This window comes from Physella acuta, unplaced genomic scaffold (genome assembly GCF_028476545.2).
Source record: "Physella acuta isolate Inbredline_101_S28 unplaced genomic scaffold, ASM2847654v3 ptg001942l, whole genome shotgun sequence".
NCBI classification, from domain to species: Eukaryota; Metazoa; Mollusca; class Gastropoda; family Physidae; genus Physella; species Physella acuta.
The window spans coordinates 82936-89290 of NW_026733447.1; positions in this window are offsets into that span (position 1 = coordinate 82936).

Below are 6355 nucleotides of genomic sequence, written 5' to 3' on the forward strand. Positions count from 1 at the left end.
TTGATTTTACATTTGTTCACTTGAATGCTACCTTACTTTGATGGTACAATTGTTCACTTGAATGCTACCTTACTTTTGATGGTACATTTGTTCACTTGAATGCTTCCTTACTTTGATGGTACATTTGTTCACTTGAATGCTACCTTACTTTTGATGGTACATTTGTTCACTTGAATGCTTCCTTACTTTGATGGTACATTTGTTCACTTGAATGCTACCTTACTTTGATGGTACAGTTGTTCACTTGAATGCTACCTTACTTTGATTTTACATCTATTCACTTGAATGCTACTTTACTTTGATGGTACAATTGTTCACTTGAATGCTACCTTACTTTTGATGGTACATTTGTTCACTTGAATGCTACCTTACTTTTGATGGTACATTTGTTCACTTGAATGCTACCTTACTTTGGTGGTACATTTGTTCACTTGAATGCTACCTTACTTTGATGGTACATTTGTTCACTTGAATGCTACCTTACTTTTGATGGTACATTTGTTTACTTGAATGCTACCTTACTTTGATGGTACATTTGTTCACTTGAATGCTACCTTACTTTGATGGTACATTTGTTCACTTGAATGCTACCTTACTTTGATGGTACAATTGTTAGTTTGGGCAGACGTCCATTTACCGAGACACATTGAAACTCTGCTAGTGATTCGTTTGCTGTTGTCTGACGCAATCTTTACTGGATGTGGATTGTCAGCCATCTCAGCCAATCTTTACTGGATGTGGATTGTCAGCTATCTCAGCCAATCTTTACTGGATGTGGATTGTCAGCTATCTCAGCCAATCTTTACTGGATGTGGATTGTCAGCTATCTCAGCCAATCTTTACTGGATGTGGATTGTCAGCTATCTCAGCCAATCTTTACTGGATGTTGATTGTCAGCTATCTCAGCCAATCTTTACTGGATGTGGATTGTCAGCCATCTCAGCCAATCTTTACTGGATGTGGATTGTCAGCTATCTCAGCCAATCTTTACTGGATGTGGATTGTCAGCCATCTCAGTCAATCTTTACTCGATGTGGATTGTCAGCCATCTCAGCCAATCTTTACTGGATGTGGATTGTCAGCTATCTCAGCCAATCTTTACTGGATGTGGATTGTCAGCCATCTCAGCCAGTCTTTACTGGATGTGGATTCTCAGCTATCTCAGCCAATCTTTACTGGATGTGGATTCTCAGCTATCTCAGCCAGTCTTTACTGGATGTGGATTGTCAGCTATCTCAGTCGATCTTTACTGGATGTGGATTGTCAGCCATCTCAGCCGATCTTTACTGGATGTGGATTGTCAGCTATCTCAGCCAATCTTTACTGGATGTGGATTGTCAGCTATCTCAGCCAATCTTTACTGGATGTGGATTCTCAGCTATCTCAGCCAATCTTTACTGGATATGGATTGTCAGCCATCTCAGCCAATCTTTACTGGATGTGGATTCTCAGCTATCTCAGCCAATCATTACTGGATGTGGATTCTCAGCTATCTCAGCCAGTCTTTACTGGATGTGGATTGTCAGCTATCTCAGCCAGTCTTTACTGGATGTGGATTGTCAGCTATCTCAGCCAATCTTTACTGGATGTGGATTGTCAGCCATCTCAGCCAATCTTTACTGGATGTGGATTGTCAGCTATCTCAGCCAATCTTTACTGGATGTGGATTGTCAGCCATCTCAGCCAATCTTTACTGGATGTGGATTGTCAGCCATCTCAGCCAATCTTTACTGGATGTGGATTGTCAGCCATCTCAGCCAGTCTTTACTGGATGTGGATTGTCAGCTATCTCAGCCAGTCTTTACTGGATGTGGATTGTCAGCTATCTCAGCCAATCTTTACTGGATGTGGATTGTCAGCCATCTCAGTCAATCTTTACTCGATGTGGATTGTCAGCCATCTCAGCCAATCTTTACTGGATGTGGATTGTCAGCTATCTCAGCCAATCTTTACTGGATGTGGATTGTCAGCTATCTTAGCCAATCTTTACTGGATGTGGATTCTCAGCTATCTCATTAAATCTTTACTGGATGTGGATTGTCAGCCATCTCAGCCAATCTTTACTGGATGTGGATTGTCAGCTATCTCAGCCAATCTTTACTGGATGTGGATTGTCAGCTATATCAGCCAATCTTTACTGGATGTGGATTGTCAGCTATCTCAGCCAATCTTTACTGGATGTGGATTGTCAGCTATCTCAGCCAATCTTTACTGGATGTGGATTGTCAGCTATCTCAGCCAATCTTTACTGGATGTGGATTGTCAGCTATCTCAGCCAATCTTTACTGGATGTGGATTGTCAGCTATCTCAGCCAATCTTTACTGGATGTGGATTGTCAGCCATCTCAGCCAATCTTTACTGGATGTGGATTGTCAGCTATCTCAGCCAGTCTTTACTGGATGTGGATTCTCAGCTATCTCAGCCAATCTTTACTGGATGTGGATTGTCAGCTATCTCAGCCAATCTTTACTGGATGTGGATTGTCAGCCATCTCAGCCAGTCTTTACTGGATGTGGATTGTCAGCTATCTCAGCCAGTCTTTACTGGATGTGGATTGTCAGCTATCTCAGCCAATCTTTACTGGATGTGGATTGTCAGCCATCTCAGTCAATCTTTACTCGATGTGGATTGTCAGCCATCTCAGCCAATCTTTACTGGATGTGGATTGTCAGCTATCTCAGCCAATCTTTACTGGATGTGGATTGTCAGCTATCTTAGCCAATCTTTACTGGATGTGGATTCTCAGCTATCTCAGTCAATCTTTACTGGATGTGGATTGTCAGCCATCTCAGCCAATCTTTACTGGATGTGGATTGTCAGCTATCTCAGCCAATCTTTACTGGATGTGGATTGTCAGCTATATCAGCCAATCTTTACTGGATGTGGATTGTCAGCTATCTCAGCCAATCTTTACTGGATGTGGATTGTCAGCTATCTCAGCCAATCTTTACTGGATGTGGATTGTCAGCTATCTCAGCCAATCTTTACTGGATGTGGATTGTCAGCTATCTCAGCCAATCTTTACTGGATGTGGATTGTCAGCTATCTCAGCCAATCTTTACTGGATGTGGATTGTCAGCCATCTCAGCCAATCTTTACTGGATGTGGATTGTCAGCTATCTCAGCCAGTCTTTACTGGATGTGGATTGTCAGCTATCTCAGCCAATCTTTACTGGATGTGGATTGTCAGCTATCTCAGCCAATCTTTACTGGATGTGGATTGTCAGCTATCTCAGCCAATCTTTACTGGATGTGGATTCTCAGCTATCTCAGTCACTCTTTACTGGATGTGGATTGTCAGCTATCTCAGTCAATCTTTACTGGATGTGGATTCTCAGCTATCTCAGCCAGTCTTTATTGGATGTGGATTCTCAGCTATCTCAGCCAATCTTTACTGGATGTGGATTCTCAGCTATCTCAGCCAGTCTTTACTGGATGTGGATTGTCAGCTATCTCAGCCAGTCTTTACTGGATGTGGATTGTCAGCTATCTCAGCCAATCTTTACTGGATGTGGATTGTCAGCCATCTCAGCCAATCTTTACTGGATGTGGATTGTCAGCTATCTCAGCCAATCTTTACTGGATGTGGATTGTCAGCCATCTCAGCCAATCTTTACTGGATGTGGATTGTCAGCCATCTCAGCCAATCTTTACTGGATGTGGATTGTCAGCCATCTCAGCCAGTCTTTACTGGATGTGGATTGTCAGCTATCTCAGCCAGTCTTTACTGGATGTGGATTGTCAGCTATCTCAGCCAATCTTTACTGGATGTGGATTGTCAGCCATCTCAGTCAATCTTTACTCGATGTGGATTGTCAGCCATCTCAGCCAATCTTTACTGGATGTGGATTGTCAGCTATCTCAGCCAATCTTTACTGGATGTGGATTGTCAGCTATCTTAGCCAATCTTTACTGGATGTGGATTCTCAGCTATCTCATTAAATCTTTACTGGATGTGGATTGTCAGCCATCTCAGCCAATCTTTACTGGATGTGGATTGTCAGCTATCTCAGCCAATCTTTACTGGATGTGGATTGTCAGCTATATCAGCCAATCTTTTCTGGATGTGGATTGTCAGCTATCTCAGCCAATCTTTACTGGATGTGGATTGTCAGCTATCTCAGCCAATCTTTACTGGATGTGGATTGTCAGCTATCTCAGCCAATCTTTACTGGATGTGGATTGTCAGCTATCTCAGCCAATCTTTACTGGATGTGGATTGTCAGCTATCTCAGCCAATCTTTACTGGATGTGGATTGTCAGCCATCTCAGCCAATCTTTACTGGATGTGGATTGTCAGCTATCTCAGCCAGTCTTTACTGGATGTGGATTCTCAGCTATCTCAGCCAATCTTTACTGGATGTGGATTGTCAGCTATCTCAGCCAATCTTTACTGGATGTGGATTGTCAGCCATCTCAGCCAGTCTTTACTGGATGTGGATTGTCAGCTATCTCAGCCAGTTTTTACTGGATGTGGATTGTCAGCTATCTCAGCCAATCTTTACTGGATGTGGATTCTCAGCTATCTCAGCCAGTCTTTATTGGATGTGGATTCTCAGCTATCTCAGCCAATCTTTACTGGATGTGGATTCTCAGCTATCTCAGCCAATCTTTACTGGATATGGATTGTCAGCCATCTCAGCCAATCTTTACTGGATGTGGATTCTCAGCTATCTCAGCCAATCTTTACTGGATGTGGATTCTCAGCTATCTCAGCCAGTCTTTACTGGATGTGGATTGTCAGCTATCTCAGCCAATCTTTACTGGATGTGGATTGTCAGCCATCTCAGTCAGTCTTTACTGGATGTGGATTCTCAGCTATCTCAGCCAACCTTTACTGGATGTGGATTCTCAGCTATCTCAGCCAGTCTTTACTGGATGTGGATTGTCAGCTATCTCAGTCGATCTTTACTGGATGTGGATTGTCAGCTATCTCAGCCAATCTTTACTGGATGTGGATTGTCAGCCATCTCAGCCAGTCTTTACTGGATGTGGATTGTCAGCTATCTCAGCCAGTCTTTACTGGATGTGGATTGTCAGCTATCTCAGCCAATCTTTACTGGATGTGGATTGTCAGCCATCTCAGTCAATCTTTACTCGATGTGGATTGTCAGCCATCTCAGCCAATCTTTACTGGATGTGGATTGTCAGCTATCTCAGCCAATCTTTACTGGATGTGGATTGTCAGCTATCTTAGCCAATCTTTACTGGATGTGGATTCTCAGCTATCTCAGTCAATCTTTACTGGATGTGGATTGTCAGCCATCTCAGCCAATCTTTACTGGATGTGGATTGTCAGCTATCTCAGCCAATCTTTACTGGATGTGGATTGTCAGCTATATCAGCCAATCTTTACTGGATGTGGATTGTCAGCTATCTCAGCCAATCTTTACTGGATGTGGATTGTCAGCTATCTCAGCCAATCTTTACTGGATGTGGATTGTCAGCTATCTCAGCCAATCTTTACTGGATGTGGATTGTCAGCTATCTCAGCCAATCTTTACTGGATGTGGATTGTCAGCTATCTCAGCCAATCTTTACTGGATGTGGATTGTCAGCCATCTCAGCCAATCTTTACTGGATGTGGATTGTCAGCTATCTCAGCCAATCTTTACTGGATGTGGATTGTCAGCTATCTCAGCCAATCTTTACTGGATGTGGATTGTCAGCTATCTCAGCCAGTCTTTACTGGATGTGGATTGTCAGCTATCTCAGCCAATCTTTACTGGATGTGGATTCTCAGCTATCTCAGCCAATCTTTACTGGATGTGGATTGTCAGCTATCTCAGTCAATCTTTACTGGATGTGGATTCTCAGCTATCTCAGCCAGTCTTTATTGGATGTGGATTCTCAGCTATCTCAGCCAATCTTTACTGGATGTGGATTCTCAGCTATCTCAGCCAATCTTTACTGGATATGGATTGTCAGCCATCTCAGCCAATCTTTAATGGATGTGGATTCTCAGCTATCTCAGCCAATCTTTACTGGATGTGGATTCTCAGCTATCTCAGCCAGTCTTTACTGGATGTGGATTGTCAGCTATCTCAGCCAATCTTTACTGGATGTGGATTGTCAGCCATCTCAGTCAGTCTTTACTGGATGTGGATTCTCAGCTATCTCAGCCAACCTTTACTGGATGTGGATTCTCAGCTATCTCAGCCAGTCTTTACTGGATGTGGATTGTCAGCTATCTCAGTCGATCTTTACTGGATGTGGATTGTCAGCCATCTCAGCCAATCTTTACTGGATGTGGATTGTCAGCTATCTCAGCCAATCTTTACTGGATGTGGATTGTCAGCTATCTCAGCCAATCTTTATTGGATGTGGATTCTCAGCTATCTCAGCCAATCTTTA